Here is a 24,110-nt window from a genome sequence, read left to right as displayed (position 1 = left end):
TGAGAACAGGGCTGTAGGCTCTGCTCTGAACTGACCCAAAAGTAGAACCTCAGGTATTTTACTCCTGCAGGAGGTTTCAGAGTAGAGACCTGCAAAAAATATGATCTACCTAGCATCTCCTCAGCCAGGTGGACTCTGGACTATATGTTTAAGTATAAAAGAACTCCCTTTTCCTCAGTAGAAAAGAAAAAAATCCTAGCTTAGTAGGAGAGATTTGCCAAGTGGTATTGCTGATCCACTTTAAAGCACACTGGATTTATCACAGCCAATTTTCAGTCCAGCCAGATATTCATACAAAATATAGTAATGCAGCAACCATATATTTTCTATGAGTCTATTTTTTTAATGAAGTTATACCAATTGGTGCCATTGAGACAAGATTTTCTTATGTAACTTAGAAACCTATCCAGGCAGGCCATCCCACACTCTCTTTGTAGCCAATAAAGTGAAAAAGACAAAATCCTCTCATCTGTTTCAGACATTTTACTTTCATATGCAATGCACTGCACCCTAGAAAGACTACTGAACATTAAGAAAATGAAAAAAAAATCCTCGTAATTTATAGATATTTGCATTACAGGCATCCAAAGAGGAACAGCAGAGCTGGGGAAGGCTTTAGAGCACAGGGGTTTTGAGGAGCAGCTGAGGGAGCAGGGGGTGTTTCTCCTGGAGAAAAGGAGGCTCAGGGGGAACCTTATCACCCTCTGCAACTCCCTGAAAGGAGGGTGCAGCCAGGTGGGGGTTGTTTTTTTCTCCCAAGTAACAAGAGACAGGACAAGAGGAAGCAGCCTCAAGTTGTGCCAGGGGAGGCTTAGATTGCATATCAGGAAAAAACTTCTTAATGGAAAAAGTTGTCAAATCCTGGAACAGGCTGCCCACAGAAGTGGTGGAGTTACCACCCCTGGAGGTGTTTACAAGATATGCAGATGTGGTGCTTAGGGACATGGTCTAGTGGAGGACTGGGCAATGCTGGGTTAATGCTTGGACTCAAGGGTCTTTTCAAGCCTAAACACTTCTATGTGTCTACATTTAAGGACATTTCTCTCTTCCCTGAAAGTTTTTCTGCTGCAGAACTGAATTTCCATTAAAAGTAGAAACTGCATCACTTCTTTTAAATGGATGGATTAAGGTTATATAAAAATCACACTCCTCTCAGAATTGTGTCACTGGAATGCTGTGTTAATTTCCTCAAGTAAAGGGGCTCTCTTATAGCAAAAATATTCTCAGTCATAGGCTGAGCTGGTTCAGGATACTTAAAGTGGAATGGGAATTTTATGAACATTTACTCCTCCTAAACAAAATTATTATAAAAATAATCAAGCCAAAAAGTTCATTTCAGGGAAGAACAAGATGAGAGAAGAACACTACACTGAGCATAAAGAATGTCTGGCTGATCTGAGAAGCTTTTAATTTCATCATATATTCTCTTCCAGATGTAAAGATACCTCACCCATGCCACTGTCTGGGATTATTTTAGCTTCTAGCATTACAAGATTAATTAGCTGTTCATCAACTGAGATGGATCTATGACACCCTTCAAGATGATATTGCCACTATTGTGGCTTTTAAATAAATTTCTGACATTTGATATTTGTTGGATCTCATCTCTTGATTGCTTAACTTCCTTGTTATAGCCCAAATTGTCTTTACTTACATTACTTCTTCAATAACTCCTACAAGACATTCTTGACACACCAAACCATCCTTGCATAGTATTTTTGCTCACTATAAACATTTTATTTCAGTACTTCAGTTATTAATTTTCTGTACAGCAATTTATTCTCTAGCTTTCCGTGCATATGAATTTGTAAAGCTCTGGTAAAACTCTTAAAATTTCAGATAAACTTTTCTTCACAAAGCTCTCTTTGTCCAGTACAGAGAGCTGCCCACCTCCTATTATCCATGCATCTGAGTGCACAAGCTCCAGTGGCAAAAGTGTTGTTTAGTTGGTGGGTATTTTAGCCATCAAAATACTTTGCAAACATTGTCTTTGGACACTGCAAGGATAAGATTTTGGAGTATCATTAATGCCTTTAACTACAAGAAATACCAAGGAGAATAGATGGCACAAAGCTTCTGAAGGAGCACAAGGTTGTGATTTGAACACACTTCTCTCTGTCTTCAAGCTTTGTGTCTCTTCTTTCCCTGACAAGCTGTGCTTTGGTGACACACATTAGACGTAGTAACAATCCATTTCTAATGCATTTTGAAAATATGTAGGTATTGAAAACACGTTGGTGTACAATGGGGCTGTTCAGCTTTTATGTGTCTCGTCAGAGAGAGAACATCATCTGCTCTTCCCTCCATCTTTCCATCTTGCCTCCTCCATCCCACATTCTTTTCAGCATCCCTCACAGCTCAGTATTCTCTGAGGAGTGACTTGTGTTTAGTCCCTGCAAGCACATCAGATGTAGACTTGTGGGAGTCGTGGAACGTAATTTTTTGTAATCTGTCACTATTAGGGAATAGAACAGCGGCTTTTTGTCTTAGATATAGTCCACTTTCCACATAGTGAATAACCCCAAACTTTTGCAATTAAATGTGTTTTGTTTGATTGTGCCATTTGTACGTTTACCTGCTTCTTCCCCATAACTAAACATTGCCTGATAAATGGTCTGGTTATAGACAGGAGATCAGAGCAAGGTCTGCAATGTTTCACTACAAAGCTATAGGAAAAACTTCCAGATCATCCTCTAGTATGGCAGCTTACAGTGGCGTTTTTAACACTGACTTTGTTTTTGAAAACACCTACTCTAAAGAAAAATCAGGGATGAAATTGTTTGTTCAAACAGAATCTCTTCACTTTACAGTATTTCTTTTATATTCAAATTCATGTTTGTTTTCGCTCTTGCACATATTAAATGCATAAAAGCTTCATAAGGCTGAGTATTGCATCCAACTTTATTATGTTTGTTCTGCCTTTTTATTTATGACTTTAATCCAAAAGAGTGAATTTGGCAACCAAACCCTTGTCAGGGTTTGTCTTGCTGGTGTAACCACGATCACCAACCTGCATGGGGCACATTTTAGGTTTTATATGTGTCTCAGGAAAGTGTGGAGGTTTTAGGTGATCAATGGGTGAGATTTATGCTTTTATCCTTAAATATGACCTTACAAAATGCTGCCCAACGTGACTGGAGCTCTCAGGTTTCTATGCCCAGAGGCAATAACAAAAAAAAAAGAAAAATATTATTTAAAAAAAGGAAGATATTATTTACAGCTTAGGAGATGGAATTGTATCCCTAATCACTATTTTATTAGGGATCAATATCAAGAATTCATACTATTTCCATAGAGATTATGTCAAAGAAATGGCTAAAAGAAGTAGAATCAGGTTGCACTGGTCAATCAGCATTTGCTGCGAGTTATTTGTGTGATGCTGGTGTGGAAGAAGTTAATTACATCAGAAAATGCTTTAGGCAAGATAATTTTGGAAGAGAAAAAGACCATTTTAAAAGATTTCACTGAAATACTATTTGGACTACTTTACTAGTAATTTACATTCTGAAAAAAGTAATGTAAGTTTAGAATGAGTACAGAGGAAGGACAGAAAAATTATTACAGGAATGGAAAAGTTACAAGAGCCTGGACAGTTTTTTCATGTCAAAGTTGAGAGGGGGCAAACAGGAAAATAAGATCTGTTTCAAAGACATCAGTAAAAATTCAAGTAAATATGAACTCGTAATGCACCAGATAGAACTCGAAGCCGGGCAAAGGAAAAAAATTGCTTTCATGCTTATCAGCATGAAACTCTGGATCAATCTTCCAGACAGAGCAGTTGGGACAAAGAGCTCTCACTGTTTTAAAACATGGTTCAATCACATTATGCAGGGATTTATAAACTTAAGAATTGTTGCAGAATGAAAAACAAGTCTGTACTACAGGTTCTTGAGTTATTGTTGCAGCAGTACAGCCAAAACAATTACTATTTTTTAAAAAATTGCACCTATAGTGTATTAAGCCTCTGCACCACAATTTGTTTTGTTTGCCTGCCAAGAGCAAGAAAGTTCTTTCTACATGTGACACATTATTTGTTTTCCAAGTTTTCTTTCCTCCTGCCCCAAATCCTGTGAGATTAAATCTAGAGTGTCTTTCTGCATTCAGCTTTACTGCCCCAAGGCTGGCCCCATTGACTGGCTGCAGCTCAAAACGGGCTGTGAGGAGCACGTGCCAGTTTCCCTGCCAAAATTCAATCCCCAGGTCTAGGGGCAACAATTCCCCTGCACTTCCCTCAGGGCTAAGCCAAACCATTTCAGCACCAGCTGAGAAAAGCAAAAATCTGAGCAAAAAAAAAATATTAAGAAATAAAAAATAAAATTTAAAAAAACTCAGTTCACTACCTTTAACAAGAGAGAGAATCTTTTGGAGCTCCGGACAATTCTTGCATCATATCACCTACTATTGCAAGTACTTAGGCTTTTATAATATTTTGTTTGTCTCTGGCTTCTCCCATTTTACCACATATGGCCTGTCTTGGTAACAGCATTATCAAGCAATTTGCTTCTGGACTGCTTGCAAGATGCAAAGTAGATGTTTTGCAGACCTTCTAAATCAGACACCTGTGGTCAAGCAGCCTGTGCATGCAGGAGGCTGGCACAGGTTTCCAAACCATTAATAGTATCTAAAAGAAACTTAATCCTGTAAAACAAATAATTGTAGATGTGGAATGTACGTTTATGTAAGTGCTCTGAAACAGCAGTTGAGCTCTTCTGGAGCTGGTAGTATTTACCTCAGGCCAGGAGCACTCTGTCAAGCTCTGTTTGAAAATAATTGGCAGCACGCCCTATATAACTTACTCTGAGAATTAGGTTGCTAAAACACAGTAATAAGCATCAATTTCCAAATACCCTTCCAGCTCAGCATCTAATTTTAACACCTCCCCCTTGACCAGCAGCTCTGGCTGATAATAAACTCCTGAGACCTTTTCCTGCTTATGAAAATGCGTTCAAGTACTCACTGCACAGAGTGCTCAGCAAGCTTCTTCCCCTCCATCGATGGCTCTGACTAACCTTGGCCTCTCCCCAGGTTCACTTTGAAAATTCTCCTTTCCCAGGTGGCCTCCAAAAACCACCTGGCCCCAGCCACTCCCCTGATCTCCCCTCCCAGCCCACTCCATGACCTTTCTCTGCCCTTGCCCACAGGGCCCAGTTGGATTCAGCTGGGGCTGATCTACTCCTACCACCCTCCTTACCTGAGTCAACCATGTAGAGCAGGAGGGAATGCACTCAGCAGACAATTTTATCATGCTATTAATAATTGGAATTGTTTTAACTGAACAAAACATGCTGCAAAATGAGTAGGCAGTAATGGTAACTATTATCACTTGCACTATTCATGTGCAGTGACAAGGCAGTATGACCTAACTGCAGCTTTCCTGTAGTTCAGCTATTATAGACATCACAGCTGTGATTCCCAAGAATGGTCTTGGCAGTTTGGACATGCTGCTGCCAAAAATAATAAGTGAATTGCAAGTTCAGTGTCACAGCCAGCTTTAAACATTAATTCATCCTCTGATTTTGTTTACTAAGATCTAAGATCTCTGCTTCTACTTTTCTGTAATCACAGTCTTCACTAAAAGAGGATCTTGGGGATGTATGCAGCAGGATTCCTTCTCAAAATAAGAATAGATCAAAAATTAAATCACCCTACTATATAAATAGAGGAGGAAATGCTACATAAAAGCAGAGTTAGTATGCTGATTGAAAGCAAACAAAGAAAAAGAAAAAAGAGCTATTTTCCTTATTTAATAATGAGTGTTCATTACAGTTTTCAAAAGTGTGATCTTGTCTAGCCACACATTATGGTTTAAAAAATGTGATTAAACTCCCCAGGTGTGGGAGGTACAATATAGACTATCAAGGAAAACAATATATAAACAGATACAAATCAAAACAGAGAAAGGCAATCTATTTAATCATTTACATAGGGCAGCAGTACCTTATGGTTTCTCCCAAATATCATTCACTGTAATATCAGAGATTAATTTTCTCCATAGAATAGTACTTTTAGAGGCAATCATCTACCAATTAGTATTAATTAAGATCATAAAAGATGAAGTATTGTATAGGAAGCAACCCTCTAGGGTAAGAAACATTAAAGCATCTGTCTGCTTAATGGGTTGAATCCTGTCTAAGCACTCAAGCCCACCCTTCTATCAGCATCCACAATCAAGTCTCTTGCATCCTGCACTAAGCCTGGTTCTTTTCCTGCGTCACAGGAGCTTAAAAATGGAGGCTGAAACACTGATTTCAGACATGACACTGCAAGAATTTGGATCATGTTGCACAATGGATCTCCTGTTTCCAAGTGGTGTTGATTACTTTTAAATTCAAGATTGGAAAATACGTTCAAGCTAAGGAATCTGTGGGAAGTTTTGAGCTAGGTATATCTATTGATAGGTTCTTCAGGTCAGAAATGTTCTTTCCCCTTCCAGCAGTCCCATCCTGGAGATCAGGGTGGTCCCTGAACACTGCAAGTGTGTCCTTGGTGCACTTGTTATGAGGGGAAAACAAAAAAAGGAGGGAAACTGGAAAAAGAAACCATAAAACCTACAGATCATAACTGATGATGACAATAGGGAAGGAGATTAAGCAGGATCTTTGGCAGGGGAATTTGGGCCACCATCAGCCCTGGAGATAACATCCAGTAAGCAACAAAGAGCTGACAACAAATGTCACAGCCCTGAGCCAGCAAGAGGTGACAGAGGGTGCTGTCCTGACAGGGAGCACAGCCCTTCTGTACTGAGAGAGAGAGGTCAGGGACAGGAGAGCAAGGCTGAGGAGAAAGTTCTCATATATACATCTACTGGAGGAATGGGGTGAAAAGACAGATCAGTTTGTTTGTGGAAGATTCTAGTGTCAAACCCTCTAATTTGGAAGGAGAGCATCAGCCAGCAGGTTGGACTGCATGCTGGGCGGAAAGCAATGAGGAAGATGAAAGGGAAAAATAACAAAAAGAAGCAGCAGCTAATGGAATCAATTTCTGAAAACGAGCCTAAAGAGTTAGAGATGCATGTCCCTGCCATGTAGAGGCCTAAATGTGTGTAGGAGGAGAGTGGGGGTAGGGGGGGGGGAGTTCATGCAGGCAGAATCTGACATCCAATACTGACTCTGTCTATTGTCTAAAGTTGTTGAAACCCCCTGCTAAAGAAAGCATGCTTTTACAGAGATACTATTCTAACAATTTCTTCACTTCAAACACTGAACAAAAGAAATTCAGGAAAAAACTTTTTAAAATCATGATGGAAGTAAACACTTACACAATTAAAAGGTGACTGTTAAAGCGGGTATGTATCACCTGAAATTATTTTCGTTTTCTAAATCCAAGAAACAGTGTGAAATCAGAATATAAAAGAGAGAAAGAGCTCATTGCTAGAAGGTCACTTAAACAAGGAGCTTCTTAAGAGATGTGTACATAAAGTGTATTATGTAATCCCAGTCACTCAGCAGGGTGTCAGAGACCTACTCTCTTCACTGATATCCCTCCAGACTGTACAAATACCTGAAACACTGCAAAACACTTATTTATGCTTTTGTATGTTATAGTGATCACAAAGAAAAGCCTTCCCTGGTTTCTAGGTGTTGGGAAACAAATCCTACCCAGTTTTGTGAGGTGATCTCTCCTGCAGATGCTGTTGTGAGCCCACAGAGCAGAGTTACAAACTCTGGGCCTTATTTGCAACCATGTAATCCCACTGCTCCCTGAAGAGAAAACAACGCATGCAATGGAGATCAAAAACACTTAATGGCAGAGACCCAGGTCCCTAGAGACAAACTAACAGCAGAATAAATGTTCTGAGTCATAAAATAGCCAAAAGGACAACTACTGACACGAGGTAAAGCAGAAGTCTGACAGAGTTTGGGATTTTTGGCATTAGCAAAGAGGTTAAACAGTCAAAAGAAATCTTGTTAAACACCTGTTCCTTGTATTTCCTGCTGTTGCATCCAAATGTTATTTAAATTCTGTTCTTTCCTTAATTAGTTTTCAGGTTACAATATCATGTCACCCTCACAGTCAGTATCCTGCTTCTCCTTTTATTCAACCCTTTTATTGAGATCTGGAGATTTTTGGTGTCTCAGTCCTTCACTCGTATGCAAATATATACACAGATATAGGTAAATCTAATACCGTGTTATGCATTTTCTTCATGATATACAGTAGCTGGTACTTTTTTGACATGCTATTCCTGTGCTTGTGAATGATGAAGACCAATATCCAGAAATGTTAAGACACACAACATAAAAATATTTATTTTAAATGCTCAGAACAAAAGTACTCTTTAAAAAAAAAAATCAGCTGTGTCCTGTTTTCTGCTAAAAAGCAAGAGAAAAAGAGGTGAAAAAGGTGCAGTGATCTCTGGATGCTGAAATTGGCCAGGTCATTTAATCAGGCATCAAACCATTTAGTGTGAACATAAAGGAAGGAGAGCTGTAGCTTTCAGGTTTTCCTTCAGTTTTTGAGAGGGCATGGGTTAAGTCAGGGTGTATCCAGAGGACGAGGAGGAGGAGGGATGAAGAGAGAAGCCTTTGGAAATTCCCTTTGACTTTTGCCTCTTCCCTCATGCTTTCTCCCTCCCCTTTCCTTCTTTCACTCATGATTGTTCTCACTCTGAGCAGCCTCCCTTGAAACTCCACTCCTGCTGTCAGCATCCAGCCTTCACCCTGCTTGTACCTCCTTTCCTCTCAATCTTTCTGGCACATCTGGAGCCACTTGCTTTATATTATCATCAATCCTTCCCTTAAACTGCCAAGCAAATATGTTAGGAGGGAAAAATAAACATAATTATTGAATTCTCATTGCCAAGCTCCTTAAATGTAATCTTTGCCTGAAACGCAGCCTTCACCAGAGTTCAGCAACACCTTCTTCTTTCAAAAGCATCCATATGCTAGTGGGTTTTGTCAGCAGAAGTCCTCAAGGTCCTGCACCAAGCAGCAGCAAATCTTAGTCTTCAGATCAGCATCAGCTATAGGTGGCATTCACAATGTAGGCATTACAAATTGTATGCTCAATTCTGCCAGTGCTGGAGCCCCACATCTTCCATTTAGCTGCCCCAGAAGTGCAGAGTCTCAGTGTGCAGGGAGTCACTCTCCTCCCTCCTGTTTCCCCTAAAACAGCCAGAGCAGGAAATGTGACCTTCCTCCCCATTCTACCACTATCCTTCCCTCTGACTCCCCTTCCCAAATCTTGGCCAGACCAGACCCTCATCCTTGGGATCAAAGTTTTCAATGGTGTTTCCAGCACTGACACACCTTGAGCACGTTCTGTCTCAGCTGTTACCATCCCCACTACTAAATCAAGTATTAGTCACTACAGAGACTTTTCCCACAGCAGAAATCCTCACTGCTCAAGTAGCCCCATGGGTCCTGTGGTATTTAGGAGTAAATCTAATTGCTTAGGCTCTTTGAGCACAAATCATAAACCCAATACTACCATTAACCACTTCCATGCAGACCATGGCTAGTTATGAGCCATTTGCCACATCTCCAGCATTGCTCATCCAGACTTTTCTTCTGTGGAATCCTCCAGACCCTGAAGGTTATCGTTAAGCTGAGGGCTAGCAATCCCCCCCCCGCCCCTTTCTTGCCCAGCACTGTTCCATTGCTGTGCCTTCTTTTCTGTGTCTTGACCTGGCAAAACAGATTGAGAACAAGCCCAGCAGGGCAGAAGAGAATCTTGTCTCAAGTCACTCATTCCCAGGCAAAGAAGAGCAGCCATAGGTGCATTTTTCTGAGCCTACTTCATGTTCCAGTCCCCACAAGCAGATCTGATGCTGCCAGAGATGGAGATGGCAGCAGTTGCTAGGAGCAGTTTTGAGGCAGTCACAGTCTCCACAGGAGCCACCCTGCGGCAAGTGCCAGACCTCCTTTGCATCACATGAAGTGAGATACAACCATGACTATCAGCTGACACATCTCTGTAAACACACAGCCAGGTGTTCTCTTGAGTCCTGACAGGTGCCACATTGGCTAAGAGAGGCTTCAAACAACAGGGTCTGTCTAAAAACCCTGGGATCTTTCCTGTTTCCATCTCCCAGCTTAGAAGATTTGATATTTTAAGACTATTTTCCTCCTGGCTAGCTGAGCTTGCAGCTCTGCCTTAACTCTCTAGTCAGGATAATGAGACATTTGGTTAGACCTCACCACTTCTGACTGAGGTTGTACCTTGCTCCAACATTGGAAACTATTTTAAGAGGTGGAAGAAGGTTTTTAGGAAAGGCAAGCATTACTCATGATTGAAAAGTAAGCAGTTCTGTCTTCAGAAGCCAAGGGGGAAGATGTGAGCCTGAAGTTTAGGACAGGAAAATAATGAGATTAAACACTTATCTGCCTTTTCATTATACATCCAGCTTTCTTAAAGATTTTTTTTTTCTCTGAGGTAATATGAATATGAAACTCTGAGATGTTCTGCACATTTCCTCCTTTACCTCACGGCTTTTATCTGAATTTTTGCAGCATCAAATCTTGGCTTCAAATTCTTGAACTGTCCATAAACAATAGTGGAAAATTTATGGTGGAGCAAGCACAATAGAATTCTCATAGGAGTATAAAAGAAAATATTCTACTACTCCCCCAAAAGTGCTCTGTGTGCACTTCGATATTTTCAATATAAAACTGATTCTCTAATCTTCTGCATGAATATTGTGTACTTAAAATCAGTAGCATTTTTCCATTTTAAAATGTTCAGATTTTGAAGACTGATATTTCTTCTACCTGTACATTCCTGTCATTTGCAATGGGGGATGCTGAGGGCAATGAAAAATTTGTTTTGTGTTTGCTGGAACGGAGTGAAAGATCCAGTTTCAAGTATGGCTAGTTACAGTAGCTTGCCTACCTTCATCCCCTCCACTGCACACCTCATTCCAGCCTCTTGTCCTTCTCTGACTTCTCCTTGCTTCCTCTCTGTCCTTGCCTCTGGCAGGGGGATCAGAACTCAATGATCTCTGAGGAACCCAAGCCATTCTACTGAATGTCCTATTCATTAGTAGGACAGGCAGGAAATATCATGCCATTGGAATTTGTCTGCTCTGAAGAACATCTACCACTCCTTGACAGATTGTGTGGATTTTTCCATTAAAAAAGGAACACAGTTGCTTCTTTAAAAAAAGACTTTCACCCATTGCTGCTACCTACCGCTTCTTCAAGGCAGGTACTTAAATACTAAGAAGTTTTAGGTCCTAAAAATTCCTAACAAGATGAATGCACTTCTGCAGGTCTTGTACTCAGATCCATATCTCCTCCTCTCCCTTCCCTTTCTCTATTGTTAGATGCTTGGTTTCTCAGAAGTGCTATACGTGGTGAATTGATGAGCTCTATCTTGAAAATTCCCAACTTTTCTGTAATATACATCTTCTCCAGAGAACTGGCAAGCCTAAAAAGTTTTGCTGCAAATAACGTCAGCCTGAACCAGAGGCGCAGATTGAAGGCAGTGACTCACTAGCTCACGATGGAGTGGCTTTGTGCACTCAGATTTTTCCCACATTAAACAGTTCTAGGAGGAAAAGTTGTGGGGCTGGAGGTTATTTTGGGGTTTTTGCTTATGTGTAGACTTCTGCTCCATATCAGCCTCTGTTTTTGTACAAAATGAAGGAAACCTAGTAAACCTTTTTCACAAAAAACTCCATATTTAATAAACTCCTTAGTCTATCATCCATTTTTTCTTGGAATTTGCCAATATAGGCTCAAGTGCAAGATACCCCCACCAACTCCACAAAGGAAAAAAGAATGTTTCTCTAGAGAGAGCAATCTAACAAATGTGCACATTTATTTAAGCCTGGAGAAACTGGATGAGGTACAAGTGACCATCCTTAACATTGAAAACTTATCTGGTTTCTGATCCATAGTGAAAGAGAGCACTGGCAAATTTCAAATTTTTCCACAGAGAATGGACAACAGATAGTGCAGCTATCTCAGCAACTGGAGCAAATGAAAAATAAAGTGGTTTCACTCACAGCAAAAGTTGAGCCATTAACAATTTGCAGCCTGTAGTTGGAGAGGGGTGAATGAATGTTTTTGTCTCATAATAAATAATAGCAGCAATGGTCCATGACTTACACTGGAATACAGTAATTACCATGCTGGATCATGGTGGTACCTCACCTTTAATCAAAAACAGACAGAGCACTAAACTGGGCACCCTGGGCTGGAAAAGGACAAGGAAGAGAAAGGCATTTTCTACATTTGGTACTAGAAACTGAACTGTGTAGCTCTAGTACATCATTTTAAAGCTAAGTCCTACTGTGAAGCATGGGCACTTTTTAATGCATAGAAAGATATGGTTTAGTACACGATTCAGCAAAAGATTTTGAAGAGCTTGTCCCAGAAAATGTTGTAGAAAAATCTAGAAATCTTTACCTAAATCTGTGGTCTCTCTACTTGATATTTTTTGTTATTCCAAATGCAAAAGAAAGCTGGCTATTTCTCCCTCCACTGTCTTTAAAAGAGAAATGCAATTACTTTTGAGCAACTTTCAGGTACAAAGCCAAAATAAAGAGTGCACAGCAATTTCAAAATTCCCTTATTTCTATGGGATTAAAAATTTATTTCTTCATAAAAGAAGTCCTACTTTTTCCTCATTTAATTACAAACCTCTCTACAATGTTCTCAAATACATCAACAGAAAGCACTCTACATGCAGAAAGTTAGAAGTGATTTATAACTACATATTAAAATGATGTGTTTGAGATATAATCTCAGCCAGGCTGCCAGTGAATTTCCCTAAACAGATCCAGCTTTTGGATATGGCTTAAAGATTGGAGTGCTGAAACAAAATGTAATTTAGCAGGATGGAGAGCAATTCTTTGACTGCACATCACCATTAAACACATCTATTTCAAAAGGTACCTCTGACAGCAGCATCCTTTGGAGCTGCATTCATCAGGGCCTCACAAACACCAGCCAGTTTTGAAAATATTGTGCGAAATTTGAGATTCTTAAATTGAATTTAATTGAAAACAGCAGTGAAGGATAATATAAACATTTATGTTAGGTCTACAGGCCTTCTCTGGAAGAAAAATATAATCAAGTACCTTTACTGGCTCCCTGCTGTATCCATCACCATTTCTGTGTTTCACAGCTAGAGCTCTTCCCCAAAAACTCTTCCAGCAGAACCACCTGCATCAGGAAGAAAGGAGTTAAATAGTCTCAACATCTTTCTGTAAGCCAGCGTGGTGTCCAGAACTCTGAGAGTAAAGATGAATCAACACCAAAGTTGTCTGTCTCCAAAGGGGTGCCAAGCCACTGATAAAGCTTATGTCAAGATTCCCTTTCATTTTCCAAGAACTTTGTCTCTTTTAAGTCTTGCATCACCAATAGCTACACTTTAAAAGAGAGTGACTGTTCCAGGAAAGTTTGAGCCATATGAAAACTTTGCTAAAAGAATGTTACACAGGACTGAAGGGCTGCCTGCTCTAGAGACGTGACTTTTTGATATGTAAGACATTTGTCTGTGAAAGAGATAGCACACAGTCTGTTGTACCAGTCCAGAAACAATATACACATTTTTTTAATCCCATACTTAGTCCTCTGTCTGTTAATCCCTCTTTTTTCCTCATTTGAAGTGCTCTGATTGAGTGATTAAATGACGAGAAAATGAACCCATTTTAGCAAAAGAGCTTTTGCAGAGAGACACTGGTGTACATCATAAACTTAGATGACCAAGAACAAGCAGGTTACATCAACAAGTCTATTAATACAGCTAAAAATGTTATTTGCCTTTAATTCTGAGACTGAGGCATTTCATTATTTCCTTAAGTAAGTCACAGATTGTTCTCTAAATGGCTTTGAAAAAGACATTTTTATCGTCAAAACAAGAGCCCAAAATTTGTCATGAGAGAGACAGACAGAGAGGTGGAATTGTGGTTATAACTTTGTTGGCAGAGAAGGAGGTAGTTTTACTGCATATTTCTTTATTAATTAAAATAAACAGACTTTCTTCTTGAAAGTGGAGTTCCGGCTTTATTTTCAGTCTTAATCCAGAAATCATCCTTTTCAGAATCCTGATCTGTCAAGGTTTGACAGACAAGTCCTGAAAATTTTGACAAAACTCTGTGCTTTCCATTACAAGTCTGAAGATAATTCGTATCACTCTGGCTCATCTTTACCGCTTTTTGGAACCCTTGAGTCACTTCTGACCTTGTTGCAAGGCCTGAAGAAAGTAGCATTGTTTTTTAGAGTAGATGAAGGGGCATCTTCATTAAATTTCCTCTACTTATGTGACTCATTGAGGAATTATCCATACAGAAGAGTGTAAAGCAACTCTGACTACTTGGCCTTCCTTATTGTGTGCTATCTCCTCAGACATCAACGTTTCAAAGAATGCTAGGGCTAGAGGAAAATGTCCTTTCAAGTAGTTCACAGCCCTATATGGGAACTTACAGGCTCTTTATGATCCAACATTTATTTCCACAAGAAGAAGTTCTCTCAGTCATGGTTAATCAATGCCTGGGAGCCTAAATGGTTATAAATATTGTATCAATTACTTGGATTTATGGTTCATAATTGATTCATCCCAAAGCAAAAGAACGGGGAACACATGCTGACATAATTCTGTTGTAATTCCACTTAAATTATGTAATTCCTTAACCTTACTAGCCAAACTGCTGCTGGTTTGACATTAAGCAGTGGGGATGCTCACAGATGGTGAGGGCTTGCTCAGCCACTGCTACTTCCACACTTGTGTGGTGTATGTGAGGATACAGTGACTCAGTTTACAGTTTAATACAAACACAAAAAAATCTGTTGAGGAGAAAGAAACAATCCCACAAGTGTCATCTGTCTTTATTCTTTTTTTTTTTTTTTTTTTTGAGTTAAAAGTGATTCCTCTTTTCATCTTCACACTCCCTTGTGCATTATGAGCCAACTAACTTTATGTAGTCCTCATGGCACAAATGGGTCTTTAGGAACAGTAAAGAAATCAGTCTTTCATCCTGTTCAACAACCAACAATTTTCCCTTGCCATAAGATGAGGACAGATGTGGGAGGCAGGCTAACTTCCTGGAGCAGCAGAGAAAGGCACAAAGCATCCACAGCCTAATCAAGACAGGCCAGGCAATCTCATCTAGACATGCCAGGCAATCTCATCTTTGTGCCTCTCCTGCCCAGCCCTCCTTTAAATCCTCATTTGCAATTAGTGATGACATGTTTCTAATCCTCTTCATACAAGCCATCAGAGGATTGTAACTTCATATGGGAAATGTCAGGGGAAAAAAATACAGAACAAGAATCCTTCCTTCTTACAAAAGCATGGAATAGCAAAGAAAGTGGATCTAAAAATAAAAAACAGACTGCAAGGGAAGTTTGTTTAGAACTAAATAACTCCAGAAAAACAACTGGGCTTTTGCCCAGCTCATTGCTGTTCCTTTGTGGGATTGAGATTTTGTTTGAGGGTGCAGTTTATGCCTGCAAAATTGCATACTGAAGTAGTTGCACTTGTGAGTAAGTATTATCCTCTTTAGGTAATAAAATAAATAATTATAACAATCAGATTTGTTTCTAGAATTGAACAGTAGCTTAAAAACTGTCAACAAGCATTACTCACAAAACCAACCATCCTACATATTTAACTCATTGTTTTGCTGCCGCATTCTAGATTGCAAAGGTTTATTTTAATTTTATGGCAATGGAAACTGCAAATAAACAGTTTATTTATACACAGATGATGTCATATAATGCTTCACCCTCAGCAGTATTTATCATACTCAGATAAATATTATTATCATCACCACCATCATTCCTATACAGAGGAAATACATTTTGAACACATTTCTCTTTTTTCCCACTTGTGGCAGGGAGTTTTTGACATTTGAGCATTGACTCTTTCTTCTTATTTTATGCATTTGCCCTCTGGCCATTGTCAACCCCTGCAGTCTGAATAATGAATTCCTCTTTATTGCACTGTCAGTGTGCTGTCATTATTGCAGACTTCTTCTCCTCTGGAAGGCTGTTTTGTAAGTTATTTCTGAGAAGATATACTACGTATGTGTTTGGGGATTTATAGGACTGTACTGATCCATCATTTTCTGGAACATCTGATGCAGCCACTGTAAATTTAAAGAAAAAGAGAACTCTCATCCAGCTATGGATGTCAAGCCATTCTAGGGAGTATTATCTGCTTCTAACTCCTTGCTACTTTTGTAGAGGAAACACAAACTCAGCTCATGATCACAGAGAGATTTCTGTTTGCCTTTGCAGTAAGATTGCGATTTTCTTTATGCCACCTTTACTTCCCCCTGCCTTTTCAGAAGACAAAAACTTGTGTGTGATCTTGAACTTAGATCTTCTGCATGATAGGAAATGATGCTGCCAGCTGAGCCTTTAAAACAGCTGTTAGATTCATGGAAAGCTAGTTTTCTTCCATAATTATCCTAGAAAAAGGTACCATTTCAAAAAGTCTTATTTAGTATCCGCCACATGGTAAGAAAGTCACTTTTATTCTTCTCATGGAATTATTGCAGGTGCTATTTTAAACCACAAGAAAAGCTTTCCTTCCACACATTTCACGAGGTTTTTCGCATTGTGTTTCACAAGACCAAAGCCCTCATAATATCAATGTCTTTGCTAAGAAAGGAGGGTTGGAATTGATAGTACTGGGTTTTGGTTACTGGCAGAATTCAACCTGCATAATAAATGTTCAGACCTGAAGCAGGAGTACCATGAGGCTTGAGAAGCAATGGAAATAATAAATTTGTTTCAGAGATGGAAGCAGGTCCAGAATTTCTTTGGCTGGACTACCTTCCTAGAGGAAATTGCTGCCACACAGAAACTGAGACTGCTGGGATTTTGAGCAGATGTGAAATTATTTTATATTGGGTAAAAAGAGGTTTGGGTTTTGTTCAGAAATATTAAGTCCTCATATGTACAAAACAACTGCAAATCTTTTAAAAGCTTGGCTTCAGTTTATTAAACAAAACAGAGAGTTAATAGGACTTGGGGTAATTCCTCTTTTTTTATTTTTTTACTTATGTGGAGATGTTCTACCATAACAAAAATTACTCTAATTGTAAATTACCTATCAATAATTCCAAAAATCCTTATTTCTGCAGTTTTGTAATGTTTTCTTCTCTGTCTTCAGCTGCATTTAGCACTACTCTAAACCCAACCGCACTTAACTCATTGAACATTACCTGGGTTTTTTCTGACGCATAAAAAAAGAAAGCATAAATCCATATGAACTTTGCTTTCCAGCTATGTAAGATTTATCTTGGAGATGTCTGTTCTGTTCCTATGCTGATCCTCTAGGTCCAGGGTGCTTACATTTTAATTAAGCTGAAAATGATAAGGTAATGATAAAGAAATTATAATGATAATGATAAATGAAGAGGTAAAACATCCATCCATACAGCTGTATCATCAACAAGGACTCCCACATCCTTCCCATTCAGACAAGGTCTTCACAAGAGCTTGTAGGCAGCTTGCAAATCTCCCTGCACAGGAGCAGCTGGCAGCACTCCAAACAAGATATCAGGAAGCAAATAGTGATCTAAGCAGCCAGGGGGCCTCCAGATCCCCTTCAGAGGTCACTCTCCCCATTCAGACAGGAATGAAGTCATTGGCTGGCAGTTAAATTCTTGACTGTGTAACCACGTGCATGTTAGAAATATTCCCTTTTGCATTAGAGGACCAGGAGAGAAATAGGGAATGTAATTGGAGATGGCCTGAATGCAAAGAGCGGTATTGAGATGAAGATAAAAATGTGAAGATGCAAAAGCTGAAAAAGAAGAGAAAGGGAAAAGGATAGACTGCAGGGGTAAGGCATGTACCAAAAAGGCCTTGAGTTTGTGAAGAAACAGACTTCTTATTTGTTAGAAAAGCCAAATAAAATCTCTGAGGTGTTTAGGTGCTGCCTAAATGTTCTGATACTTAAAATTTCTTACCTGGGAATAAAGGTGCAAGATCTCAAACAAGAACTAAAGCCAGCTTTCACCCCTTAAGATGGAAATCCTTCTGAGCATTTTAAGATAACCCCAAAATTATCCCAGCTCTTATGCACTCCTGCAGTCCCATTCAGAACAGAGCTTTGCTACATTTGAAGGAGTGTGTTAAGAGAAAAGGATGGAGGCAATGGTTACACCAACTTCCAAACAAAACCAGATAAAAGGGCTACTCAGCCTCTACCTCTTTCAGTTACTGATGATCATCTGGTGGATGCTCAATAAGATACAGCAAAGTGGATCATCACCTGAGTGCTGCATATTCCCACAGCAGGTCCTGCTGGCCCCTCTGCCTTCTGTCCTTGCCTAAAGAGAGAGAAATCTGAATTACAAAGGAGAGCAGGGAAAAAACAGAGCACAGGCACTCATTTTACTTTTAAACTCTGTTATTACTGCCAATAAGTTACATTTTGAAGGTTAATGTTCTGTACTAAGCAGGAGACCTAATTTTTGAAAAATGTCTTACATCTACCAGTGGCATGGGTACAAAAGTATAAAAGCTTTTACTTGCCCAATTTTTTGCAAAACATTCAGCACTGATGCTGTAACTCATGATTTTCTGGGTGCTCTCACCTTCAGCAATAATGAAACAAAAACTTCCCAAAGTTGCCCTGAAAACCTCAAGAAGCCACATCACCTACCATCCTAGCCTAGCCCACAGAATCACAGAACCAGTAAGACTGGAAAAGAACTCCAAGATCATCAAATCCAACCCTTGACCAAACACCACCTTTTCAACTAAACTACAGCATTAATTGCCACAACCAGTAATTTCTTGAACACCTCCAGGGATATTAGCCATAATGCCAACAAACATGTCTGTAACCACCCTCAAAACCTGCCCCAGAACACTCTGAGCTGAAAGAACTCATCTGATACCGAGTAACAGCCAAATGTTAGCATAATTATATTCTGGATAAATTACCATGTTATTTGATAATGTGTGAAAAATTATTAGGTTTTATCCCTTTTTTTTTCCCAGGAAATCAATGATATTTCCTTTGTCACTTTGTCTTCTTTTTATTCATTTTTCTCACTGCCTGCTATTCTCCTTTGAAACAAGAACTGCTTTTGTTATCTGATTTTCTACATTTTAAGCACATTAGCTATTTAAAGATTTTATATTTAAAATTAAATCAGCCTACTCTTGGTAGAATGATATATTTCTGCACTTCACAGTGCAGACTTTTCACAGTGCATATTCTTTTGCATTATGTTTCCTCTTTAGGCAGTTGCTTGCTGTGAGACACTGCTAACTGGGAAAAAAAAATATATATTAAAGTTGGGAGAATGCAAGAAACAATGCCTTGCAGTTCAAACATCAAATACTCTGGCATGTTTATCTCTATAGTCTAATAACAGCAGGTTAATACTGCACAATGCCAAGTGCCCCAGGCTCCTGCTGCAGTCAGTGGGAGTTGACAATTAGCACCTGACAGATGCACCAGGGTGCTAAAAGCTTGAGACACACTAAACCTGCTGGTTAGGCCAAACAGCACAGGCTTCCTTCCCCCTTTCCTTTAACTGGTCATTTATCTTCAGCACAGTATAAGTCAGACCTTTCGATTTCTGGCGTTCCTCAAGTGGAGTCGATTTCTGGCGTGTCCAATCCTGCAAGGCCCTTGCTGGTCATTAGCTCATTACAAAGTGTTTCTGTCGTCACCAGCTATGCTCTTATGTGAACTCTGAGCAGGGGGAGCTCCTGGCTCTGGTCTCTAAGCTTTTAAACAGTCATTCCCAGCTATTTGAAGAGATCCTGAAAACTACCGTTTAGGCCTGAAGAATATCTTCCTTCCTCTGAAGCAGACATCATTCATTGTCATTTACAGAGCTTATGGTTTTTTGCTTTCTTTCAGGTTTTTGGCAGTATCCAGTGTTGCTAAGACTGATTGAATTCCTACTACCAGTCCTATTCCCAGAGGCAGCTTTTCCAAGGTGATCCCTGACACAGGAGATGGTGAGTTGCTTTTTACTCTCTCACACAGAGACTTCATACAATGTGTTTGTGATGTACCTGCTTTAGAGATCAAATTAATTTGGTCGGGTCTTCCATAGGGATTCTGCAAAGCAGGTTGGAATACAAAGTTTTGCTGACCTCTGCCAGACTGACCTTTCCTTAAGGTAATACAGGAGGAAAGAAAAGTCTGCAGTGCAAAAAGGCTCAAGTAGGAGCAGGGAAATGCAGCCAAGTGAGGGTTGACCTGTGGGGTTATTGAAGGCTTAATGGGGCAATCTGAGCACACTCAGTGCAGTGGAAAGCTGCAGATCGGCCAGGAAAATATGTCAAAGAGGACAATCAGTTGAGAAGAGGAGAGCAGTGGCTGACAGAAGGATGACTCAATAAATGAAGAATGTCCAGCCCAGTCTGAGAAATTCAGGCACCGCAGAAGCAGCTTAGTCTGCAGTCCTAGATCTGAGCGACCTTCTCCACAGCCTTGGACATTAAAACACTCAACATCTACTTTAACTGAGGGGAAAGAAACAATGGTGCCAATATAATGCTTCGTTGCACAGATATATTTTAGAGACTTAACCTTTGTAAGACATTTTGAAGATGGAAAGCCCAGCAGCACAGAGATATTTTGTGAGAAGACTATTCTCAATTTTTGCATTAGCCACTGTATGCCTGATTTTATTTCTGGTTTTGTCTTGTGCAGTTTTACCAAGTGACTTTTTCCATAGCCTAATTGTAGACTCAACAAAGATGAAATCCCAAAATCCTTGTTTCCTGTAGTCATTCAAATACAACAGCTTAACATTGATAACATTTCAGAAAGGACAATTGGTGTGAATACAAAAATGTTTAAAAACAAAAGGGTAAAGCTTCCTGCGACATTATCAGGAGAAAAAAATTGTCATTTAACACTGAGACATGTGAAGAACAGAGCAAAAAGAAACAAAATAAATCTTCAGCAATCATTTAATTGCCTGAGCAAATGAACATGAAATATGATTGCTCATAAATGAACCTGAAAATTCCACATGTTGAGACAGGGTAGAGTCATGTGCCACTGTTTGACATTCAGAGACTTTCTAAGGTGCTAAATCACATTGGTTTTTGTTTTGTTTTGTTTGTTTGTTTCTTAGTTTGTTTTCATTTGGTTTTGAATTTTTTTTTTGCTAGAGGAAGAAAAAGACCTTAAGGCTGATGTGTTCCCATATTCAGATCTCCTTACCCTCATCTATATCTATAAAAGTTCTGACCCCTACCATCTCAGGATTGTGTCTGTACTCTGAAAGATACAGCAAATTGCACTTTTAAAATCTTACAGTAAGAGGTAAAGACAAGTTGTTGCATTTGTAATAATAGAAAAAATAAAAAATGTCACTGGGTACTGTAAAATGGACTAAAGTCACCCATTTGGTTCATGGTACTGTTAATGAAACACAGATTTTAGTGAAAAATAGGTCAGAATAGGGACCAGTTTTAGCCTTTACAAGCCTTTGCTGCTTCCATGAAGAATATATACAGAAAGACAAAGTTCCAAACTTGTATTATTTTCTACTTCTAAGCTGGATTTTATCTTGGCCAGGAATTCCTCCAACTGCCATCAGTACACTTCATAGAGAAGAGGAAGACTTTTATACTGTATCTGGGATGTTCAGCAGATTCAGGTGGGGGGAATGCTTGGTTTGAAAGCTTCTCTTTCCTTTACTCTTGTCATTTTTAAAACCTATTTTCTCTCTTCTAGTTACTGGTTTTTTATGTAATGAAAGAGAAATTTTGGCTGTTCCTTAATTCTACTATAATACCTGCGGTGACATTAGAGAGAGAAATTACCTGGTAGGAGAAAATGAAAGTGAAGTATAAACAAGGCTTCTGTTTCTGATGGAAATGGTTTTCCTGGCTGCACGCTGGTTTCCAAAAGACAATGACAGGCTGGCAGCTTGTAGAAAACAGGTCTTGACAGCACATGTTAGTGAGCCGAGCATTTTCTAACACCTTGTGTCTCACAAAGCACTTCCACACCATCTGTGCTCCAGCAGCCAAGGGTGGCTCTGTCCCAGGCAGAGCCTTTTGTCTTTGCACAGTCACGGCAAGCAGAGAGCAGGTTTACAACACCTGTCTGAGGCTGGATGTGTGTCAGCTCCTCCTGCAAACCCTTTCTGTGTGTCCCTGAGTGCCCACAGCCTGCCAGGAGCAGCAGCACAGCTCAGCAGACAGGCAGAGAGGAGTCAGATGGGAACTGGTTTTCTTGTTCTGGCTGAAGAGAAGAGATAAAGATGGGAGGGAGAGGAAGAGGAAGAGGGAATGCAATTCAAAGGCAAGCACGTGCCCTCATTAGTGCTCACTAAGCAAGTCCCTTTTATTCTCTATAATATTTTCAGCACCTTTTTAAATATTTCTTTTTTAAAAATAATTGTATGAGAACAATGCATTTCTAAGATTAATATAAGCAGCACAATCTGCAACTTAAATAGAGACCAGGAGGGTAATTAGAAAGCATATCTTGATTACAATAAATTGCCTTCTTTGAGCAGCTCTGGTGTTTGTCATTATTAAGTTGTAGGTTTCTCAGTGTTGGAAGAAAGGAAATCATTAAAACTAACACTTACATAAGTTGCACAAAGGATTATCCCTGATAGCACTATCAGGCACAGGTTTTGTGCTAGTAAACTCCCATATGCCTATGGCAATTTAAAAGTAACTGAGTTGCCAAAATTTTATGTGATTTGTCAGAATTAAAAAAAAAAAAAGTCAAGATCTCTGGAAAGAGAAAACAGCCCCTCCCATGCAGTAAGTAAGCCCTAAACGCAGTCTCTCCTTTCAGTATTGTCATCTTCAAGGCTCAATATTTTTCTCATTATCATCCCTTTTTCATGGATTTTTTTTCCTTTAATGAATTTCTCAGGCACATAGCTATTTTCTTGGCTATCTTGCTTCATTATGCTGATGGAAGCAGCCTTTTAATTTAAGACATTATTAAAAGTAATGCATGAAAGGCTTATCTGAAAGATATATTGGGTTGGCAAGAGATGCAAATCAAAATGCAACTGTCTAGGTATCAATTATATATTTTAATGGAAGAATTTGAGTAAAGCTCAGGCAGGAAGGAAAAAAGTACTTACCAGCATCTATCATTTAAATTACCAGCATATTGCTAGAACATTCCTATATCTCATACCCCTCAATAAGGCTGAGATTGAAGCTGGGTCAGTGGACAGCACTTGGCTTGTGAAGTCTCCATCCTTGGAATACACAGACAACAGTTTTACAGAAGCACAAGATATCCCTGCATTTTTTTTTCTCCCATGGATTAAGTACTTGCATCTTCCAACATCTGGTAGGCTACTTCATCTTTTGTAGTCCATGTCAACATTTACCACCTACTTGCCTTTGAATGGACTCCATAATATTTTTCTTTGGTGTCTCAGGAGATACTCTCTGTGATTTAGGCTGAGGGTGCTCCACAGGAATGCACATCCTCAATGGAGTGATGCCTCCACTGGGGCACTCACCAGACATTCAGCTGTCCCAACTATATTTGGGACAGCTGAATGTCTCATGGGGGTTACCTTTAGGTTTCAAATTTACAGAGCTTTCCTTCTCAGTTTCAGCACCCCAACACAGTACAGCACAAGTGACTAAGTTTATTGAAGAGGGCAAGAGCATCCTGCAGGCTCATGCTGACCCAAAGCTCACATGACACAAACTCTTCTGTACATGAGCAGAGAGGATACCAGCAAGTTTAACCCCTGCAGTGCCCCATGGAACTCAGCCTTAGCTCTTTGGAGCTGATGTGTTCCTTACTGCTCTGCCTCCTGGCAGCCACCCCAGTCCAAGGCCTTTGCAATGCAGCAGAGGTTGCAGGGATCTCTGCAATGCTGAGATCTGGGATCAAGCACCCTGAACAAGTACAAGATCAGAAAGTAGGCACACAGGTTCTTGTAAAACATGAATGAAGACTCTCTGTAACTTACAACGTCCTAAAGGGCAATGTAAATGCAGATTTTAAGAGCCAGCCCTTAAGCTCACATATTGCTGTGCATGTAAGGAAAGCAAATGTGCTCTGAAAGAAACCACGAGGTCATGAAGTGCTCTGCTTCCCCACCTCCAGCAGGAAAGAGAATGAGCTTGTCATCTCACTCTGTAACTGATTCATACCTAATACACAGCTTAATTTTATTCTTTTTTAGTTGCTGTCCATCTTTTTATTTTATAGCAGTTTGTCAGCTGAAAATT

The 24,110-nt window shown here is 39.6% G+C and overlaps 1 protein-coding gene and 1 long non-coding RNA gene across 2 annotated transcripts in view; one reads left to right on the top strand and one right to left on the bottom strand.

Moving 5' to 3' along the window:
- The window catches only part of LOC120504111, a 32,367-nt gene extending 27,346 nt beyond the window's left edge, over positions 1-5,021 (bottom strand). The window contains exon 1 of the long non-coding RNA XR_005627948.1: positions 4,958-5,021. This is a non-coding gene — a long non-coding RNA (uncharacterized LOC120504111). The remainder of the gene's footprint in view (positions 1-4,957) is intronic.
- The window catches only part of HTR1F (5-hydroxytryptamine receptor 1F), a 104,776-nt gene that overhangs the window by 29,452 nt on the left and 51,214 nt on the right, over positions 1-24,110 (top strand). Inside the window, exon 2 of the mRNA XM_039713294.1 lies at positions 19,783-19,883. The gene's annotated coding sequence lies outside the window, so the exon portion shown is untranslated. The remainder of the gene's footprint in view (positions 1-19,782; positions 19,884-24,110) is intronic.

Source organism: Passer montanus, unplaced genomic scaffold, assembly GCF_014805655.1.
Source record: "Passer montanus isolate IOZ18808 unplaced genomic scaffold, ASM1480565v1 scaffold28, whole genome shotgun sequence".
NCBI classification, from domain to species: domain Eukaryota; kingdom Metazoa; phylum Chordata; class Aves; order Passeriformes; family Passeridae; genus Passer; species Passer montanus.
The sequence above is the reverse complement of the archived record's forward strand: the minus strand, read 5'-3'. Positions and strand labels throughout refer to the sequence as shown.